The sequence below is a fragment of the Cebus imitator genome, unplaced genomic scaffold, assembly GCF_001604975.1.
Source record: "Cebus imitator isolate Cc_AM_T3 unplaced genomic scaffold, Cebus_imitator-1.0 Scaffold526, whole genome shotgun sequence".
Classification (NCBI taxonomy): domain Eukaryota; kingdom Metazoa; phylum Chordata; class Mammalia; order Primates; family Cebidae; genus Cebus; species Cebus imitator.
The window spans coordinates 606,924-614,819 of NW_016107841.1; the positions used below are offsets into that span (position 1 = coordinate 606,924).

At 43.7% G+C, this 7,896-nt stretch overlaps 1 pseudogene across 1 annotated transcript; it reads left to right on the plus strand.

Moving 5' to 3' along the window:
* The first annotated feature begins 6,171 nt into the window (after positions 1–6,171).
* On the plus strand, positions 6,172–6,901 carry LOC108293248 (annotated as a pseudogene). The gene has a single exon (XR_005197707.1). The product of XR_005197707.1 is annotated as a ferritin heavy chain-like (transcript).
* The last annotated feature ends 995 nt before the right edge of the window (positions 6,902–7,896 follow it).

A 7,896-nucleotide genomic window follows, 5' to 3' on the forward strand; every position in this document is an offset into this window, starting at 1 on the left:
TTTTTAATGTATCTAAAATGTCCTTTACCTTTAAAGGATTTTTTTCCATCTACACAGGTAATCACTTTCTTTAAGCATTTTTAGTATAGAATCCCATTGTTTTCTGAATACCATCATTTTTTGGTGAGAAATTAGCTTTCAGTAACTGTTGGCATTTTAAAATATTATTTTCCTGATATTTGATTTCCAGAATTTTTACTATGATATGCCCAGGTGTGATTTGCTTTGTATTTATCACACTTGAAATTTCTATTGCTTATTGAACTTGTAGGCTAATGTCTTTCATCATGTTTGGAAAATTCTTACATTTTATTTTTTCAAATATTGCATTTGTTCCCTTTTTCTCTCTTTATGGGACTGTTGTTTTACATGATAGGGTTTTGCACTGCATCTTATATATATCTTATATTGTTTTATGTATTGTCTACTGTTTTATCTCTATATATATTAATACTGGCATTTTCTCCTAGCCCACTTTCCAGTTCACTAATTCTCTCTTTTGTTCTTCACATTCTGTTCTTAATCTCACCAACTGAGATCCTAACTTCAATTATTATAGTTTTCAATTCTAAAATTTTCACTTGATTTTTAAGATAATTTTTATCTCCTGAAATTTAACTTCTTATTAAATTTGTTAGCATTTTCATCATAATGAATTTAAATTTCTGTGAGTCTAATGTATTTGTTTCTAAGTTCGTTGTTATTTTCTCCTGAGGTTTGGTCAAATCTATCTTGTCATGCTCCTTCTTTCATTTTGCTTGAATTTCAGACATTGTAGATGAAAGATTGTAACTATATTCTCAGCCTGTGTATTATCTTCTTGCAGAAAATATTTGCTTCCTTTAGGCATCTAAATCACAGAAAAGCACCTCAATCAAATCATGAATTGATGATCCAAAGCCATGGTTTCTTACCTGTGAGAGCTGAGCTATTTTCAGTTCATCCTCCTTCCTAGCATGCAATCCTATGGGATACCAAGTAGAAGCCTGTGGTGTTTGCCAAGGAGCTTCCTTCTCCAAAGGCCAGGAATCTTAATCTTATGTACCACATGATGCAATTTTGACAAACCTGTTCAGATTCCCAGACCATCATGGGACTCTCTTTTTCTTGTCTGTCTTGTTGTTATGTCTTTATACTTCTACATATATACATAAATTTTAAAATTATAAATTAAAGAAACCCACCTCATCATTTAACTCATAGTAAGCAATATTTAATGTTCAATAGTGTGTTCATAGTATCAATAAGTGCCTCAGGCAGGAAAGGCATGCTAGGCCCAGGTCTTACTCTCTGGATTTCTCTGTGCCTGGAATATTGACTGTGCACATTCTGATTGATTCCCAATGCCTTCAAATGGAGTTTTGTAGAGTCTGGGTTTTTTTTTTTTTCTTTCTTTTTTTGAGCCGGAGTCCCACTTTGCCACCTAGGCTAGAGTGCAATGGTGAGATCTCGGCTCACCGCAACCTCCACCTCCTGGGCTCAAGCCATTCTCCTGCCTCAGCCTCCTGAGTAGCTAGGACTACAGGCATGTGCCACCACACCCAGCTAATTTTGTGCTTTTAGTAGAGACAGGGTTTCACCATATTGGCCAGGCTGGTCTCAAACTCCTGACCTTGTGATCCACCCACCTCGACCTCCCAAAGTCCTAAGATTACAGACGTAAGCCACCATGCCTGGCTGAGTCTTACATTTCTAATTGTTATCAACAGGGGGATTATTCTGAAACAAGACTGTTTGTCTTTGCAAAAGCAGGGCCACTTTCTTCTCTAATCCACCACAAGTGACGCATCAGGTTGTTAAGTTTGAAGACCATTCGCTGGTGTAGATGTTGTCCAAGACCCTTTCTAGCATTTATCCTTAGCATTCCGTATTAGTAAAGTGACAATAAGAACTTCATTTGAACGTCTACATTTATCCAGCTTTTAAGCCATCAACTTGGTTGTTGGCTTAAAGTTGTTCTTTAGAGTTGTTCTTGAAGTTGTTCTGTAGGGTTCCTGGTTTTAGAGTTGGTGATGCAGGGTTAACAAAAGGATCTGATGAGGGTGGAAGATCTCACAGCCAGCTAGGACATTCCCGAGCAGCTAGACAAGTGTCAGTTTCTTGGAGTGACAGACACTCTACTGCTTCTGTAAAAAGGAGCAGGGCAAGTCTCCCCACTGGCCTCTCAAAGTGGCCATGTACACACAGCCCAAGGCTTCCATGCAGCAGCAAGGACGTCCAAGCAGAGGAACATCTCACCTCTCTCCCCATTCTGTACGTAACATTTCTAAAGGAATATATCTATAAATTTTGTATCTCCACATTATACAAAAGCTCCTGCTATTAACAAGTTTCTGTCATGTTCTAAAGGGAGATAAAATGTGAATAACTACAGGCTGGGTGCAATGGCTCACTCCCGTTATCTGAGCACTTTGGGGGGCTGCTTGAGCCCGGGAGTTCAAGACCAGCCTGAGCAACATAGCAAGACCTTGTCTTTACAAATAACTAAAAACTTGCTGGACACAGTGGCTTGTGCCTGTGGTCCCAGCTACTTAGGAGGCTAAGGTGGGAGAATCACTTGAGCCCAGGTAGTAAAGGCTGCAGTGAGCCGTGACCACACCACTGCACTTCAGCCTGGGGGACAGAGTGAGACCCCATCTTGAAAAAATATATATATAAATAATAACCATAAAATAACCAACAGGTGAATAGTCTTACAGATCATTGAGGAAATATTATTAATAAATTAAATACCAAAAAAAAACAATTTAAATCACTATGATTTAGAGAACAAAAATTAGTTTTTATTAAAAATAATTTGATACACAGATGTCATTCAAGTATTTTATTTTAAAATCTCAACTGTAAAATGAAACCCTGCACTGTTTTATATTTAAGAAATGTCTCCAGTTCTAGAGTAATACAGAAGGAGCTGATTCACCCCTAGATCTCTCAAACTTCCCCCCTAAAACCCAGAGTTGACTGTTTCCTAATCTAGTCAGTCCTGCTTAGCTATCCAAATCTGATAAAAAGCGCACAATTATGTAATGAGGCAGCAGACGACTGCTCAGTTATTTTCAATTCTCACTCTTTTGTCTTTTCTTAGAATTTGCCCAGATATAAGTGGCATGCCAAAGATAAGATGATAGATTGTATTGGTGAAGTTCCAGACCCAAAATGGATCAATAACGTATTCCACAGCTTTACAGACGGGACTGTGGAGAACAAACCCTACACATTTGCCTCATTTGCTTAAGCCAAAACACCCAAATCCTGGGGAGATGACTGGCCATGGGCAGCCCCAGGAGGATTCTGACACCTGGGCATGTGACTTTGCTGTGTTTTTTAGCACTTGAGCATTTCTGTGATTCTTAACTAGCAAATCTTTTTAACAAAGTGTTGTTTTCATCTTCAAAGTCCACAAAGGCAGCATAATTTCCTAATCCAGACACTGACTGAATACCTAAAGAGCCACTGGGTGCAGTGCTCACGCCTGTAATCCCAGCACTTTGGGAGGTCCAGGCGGTGGATCTCCTGAGGTCAGGAGTTGGAGACCAGCCTGGCCAACATGCTGAAACCCCATCTCTACTAAAAATACAAAAAAATAGTCAGGCGTGGTGGTGGGCGCCTGTAACCCCAGCTTCTCAAGAGGCTGAGGCAGGAGAATCACTTGAACACGGAAGGCGGAGGTTGCAGTGAGCTGAGATTATGCCACCACACTCCAGCCTGGGAGACAGAGCAAGACTCCATCTTAAAAAAAAAAAATACCTGAAGAACAAGGGAGTTTACATTCCTTAGTCTGGAACTGGTAGTTCTGACTTTAAAAAGCAGCATCCCCAATCCATGAGTGTTGACAGGTCTAGAAGCCTTGTCTCATTGGCTAAATTCCCAAGCCAACTATACTCTCCTGCTCTGAAGGAGGGGCCATTCTGTGGCGAGTCCCAGCCCCTGCTCCCATGCCCTTCCCCATCTCGGCTCCCAGCCGAGGGCAGCTCCTCCCTCACAATGAGGGACTGTGGAGATGCTGGGATGAGGCTTTGTGCTCTGCTAGGATCAATTCAAATTTGGGTGAGACAGAAAAAAGAGATGAACAGCCAGACATTTGAGAAGAAAGAAAACAGAGCCAGCCGCTGAATGAAAATTAAGTATGTGACGATATCCACCCACTGCCAGGACCAACAGACGCGCTCTGTATTGTACGCACGGGAGGTTTGAGATATTTCGCTGCATGTTTTCATAATGAGATTTCTCTTCCGAGAGGGAAGCTAGAAAGCAGCATACTATATGAAAAAAAAAATGAAACTAACATGAAACACTGAATAAAAGGAAAAAGACAAAAGAAGCAAAGCCGTAACTGGGCACTGGAGTCATCATCCTAGAAACTTTACATGTGACCTTACTGTCCCTTACAGTGCTCTGTCACATGTAGGGGTAGCTGAATTCTAGATGGTTCTGCAAGACCACACACAGAGTGCGTCAGCATCGGTCATTTTCTCTGAACTATGTTTACGGTATATCAGATGATTCAGGTCAGCCTTCTCGTTCAGAAATTTGTAATCTACAGGAAGGTTATGGCTAAGTACACAGCAGAACTAGATTTAAAGGTAAACCTTCCAGCTCCCAGGCCAGGATGTGTCCCAACACAGAGAGGTCCCTAGAAGGAGAACGATTTCTGCCAGATTCACACGGGACGACTTGGCTTCTCCTTTCCTCCAGACAAGGATGCCATCTGCTGTCTGCCGTCTCATCTGTATGGAGAACATAGTGTCTGCTGCAGAGTACAGCTTCAAAAAACATGTAGGAAAAAATTAGCAAACTGCACTGGAGGTTGTGCAGCAATGCTGACTTCATAAAACCTGGCTGGCCTATGTCCTGAGGATTCTTCCTCCATGCCACCTTCTGCTGGAAAGGATGAGAACGGGTACATGGGATTTAGGAAAAATCTGAGTTGGGAATACTTCGCATCTACCTTTTCAAAGGGTCTTGATTCCGCTGTGGCTTATCAACACATAGTTGACTTTAATACATCTTTACTGAAGCTCCACCACCTGCAGAGGTCCTGACCCAACTGTCCCCATGCACCCCAGCCTCAGGCTTGCAGCCTTAGTGCACTTTCCCCCCGTTTTCTTCCCCTGGGGACGTAAACGCCTTCTGCCTCCTGTGGGATGCTGAGGCCCCTGTTGTACAGCAGTAAGGATGGCAGCTTCGGGTTGGCACTTTGTGTGTTTACTCCGAGTGAGATTTTTAAAATGCATCCCAGAGTGCTCTCACATATTCTTCATAAGGGATATGGTTCTGACATTTTCCCCGAGTCTCTAATCCTGATGAAAGCAGATGGTATTTACTTGCAAAACTCCGCTCTGACCTGCCAGTGTTATCCTCTTCTGCAACCTGGCTCTTCACTGTCTGCCCTAAGAGGAATCCTCACAGGCACAGCCTTCTTAGACTCATTCATTCTCACCCCTCCTCCATCCTGTGCTAGGAAGGGCCCATTCCATCCATGCCCAGGGGTGGCTTCTGGAAGTCCCCCACTGCCTGACATGTAACCAGCATAACCTCCCATCTTTAAGCCAGACCTCGCTTAAAACACCCTGGACACACATGAGCCTGCCATATACTTGATCATGGAAGAAGCTTCATTACAATCATCTGTTCTGAGTATGAACACGTTATTTATCTCATTCATTCATCCATTCACTTATTTATTCAATGTTTCAAGAGTGCCCCCACGCACTAGGCACTGCGGCGATACTGCAAGGAATCAGGTGGACAGGTACTTTCTTCTTTGAGTTTCCTTCCTTTTGTTTGAGACAGGTCTTGCCCTGTGGCCCAGGCTGGAGCTCGGAAATACAAACGTCTGCTAAGACAGATCCCCAGGAAGTCTTCAGGCTGGGCAAAAAAAAAAAAAAAAAAAAAAATCCCAGTTGTAGTGCTTGCAGGAGAATATTTGATTTACCTGCCCCTGTAAGAAAGACATTAAATCCTCCTTGTGGGATTGTTCCCAGGATGAAATATAATAACGTCGGTAGGCAAAGTGCCTGGCATAATGTCAGCACTAGGTATTTGTGTTTTCTTAAAAATAAATGTTTTGGAGACGTTCTTCGCTGAGAATCGCCACAGTTTTCTGCTTCAGTAGTGCTTGGCCGGAACCCAGCGCTCGTCCCCAACCCTGACCGGCCGCCCACAGTCAGCCCTCCCGTCACCTCCACACCACGCTGGGCCCTCGGACCGCCCCAAGGCCCCTGCCGCCGCTCCAGCGCTGCGCAGCCACTGCCGCCGCCGCCTCTCCTTAGCCACCGCCATGACGACCGCGTCCCCCTCGCAGGTGCGCCAGAACTACCACCAGGATTCAGAGGCCGCCATCAACCGCCAGATCAACCTGGAGCTCTAAGTCTACCTGTCCATGTCTTACTACCTTGACTGCGATGATGCGGCTTTGAAGAACTTTGCCAAATACTTTCTTCACCAATCTCAAGAGGAGAGGGAACATGCGGAGAAAGTGGTGAAGCTGCAGAACCAATGAGGTGGCCGACCCTTCCTTCAGGATATCAAGAAACCAAACCATGATGACTGGGAGAGCGGGCTGAATGCGATGGAGTGTGCATTACATTTGGAAAAAAATGTGAATCAGTCACTACTGGAACTACACAAACTGGCCACTGACAAACATGACCCCCATTTGTGTGACTTCATTGAGACACACTACTTGAATGAGCAGGTGAAATCCATCAAAGAATTGGGTGACTACGTGGCCAACTTGCGCTAGATGGGAGCACCCCAATCTGGCTTGGCAGAATATCACTTTGACAAGCACACCCTGGGAGACAGTGATAATGAAAGCTAAGCCTTAGGCTAATTTCCCCATAGCCACGGGGTGACTTCCCTGGTCACCAAGGCAGGGCATGCATGTTGGGGTTTCCTTTACCTTGTCTAGAAGTTGTACCAAAACATCCACTTAAGTTTTTTGTACCATTCCTTCAAATAAAGAAATTTGGTACTCTCCCAAAAATAAAATAAAATAAATNTTTTGTAGAGACAGGGTTTCGCCATGTTATCCTGGCTGGTCTCAAAGCTCTGAGCTCAAAGGATCTGCCTGCCTCAGCGTCTCAGAGTGCTGGGACTATAGGCATGAGCCTCTGTGCCCATCCTTCTGATAAGAGAAGAAACAAATAAATAATTAAGAAAATATTAAAAATCAGGGTCCTAAATGAAGGAAAGCAGCAGGGCCGATACAGAAAGTGAAACATAAGCCCTACGGGAGAGAGGAGAAGCACTGAGGCATTGTGTGAGCTTCCTCTCAGAAACATCCCCGGTGCAATGGCCCGAGGCAGCAAGAGCTCCGCGTGCGCACGCGAGGAGCCAGGCGGGCCTGAGAGTGCTGCTTCTCACCCAGTTCAGGTTCAAGGCCTCCTCACGGTCTTCGTGTTCCGAAGCCCCCACAGAGATTTTGTTAATGAGAGTTGTAGCTACCACATTAGCAATTAAAACTAAGGTATTTTAAGACATTATTTGCTTTAAGTTATTAAAAATAATTTTAAAACCCATTACTTGTTAATATAAGTGATATATATGTATGAAGAATAACTATATTTTCCATGACAAAGACATTTATTGAAAGAGCCTCAGTGTTTCACATTCAGCAAATCTCTTTCCTGTATGTCTTAACAGAGCAGCTGAATTCTCCTCTGCCTCTGCACTCAGTATATTGCCTCAGTTGTTTTGGCGGAAGCGTTTGAAGATAACCCAACCCCACAGATGATGTGGTTGCATGAGGGAAGACCCCAGAAACCCATGGAAGGGTGGAGGGCACCCCCAGGGGCTCATGAACCCCGCTTTGAGAACTGCTTCAGGAGAACATTATGAGCAACACAGGAGTCAGGAGGATGAGGAGGAGCTGCTTCTCGCGCTGCAGGGGAG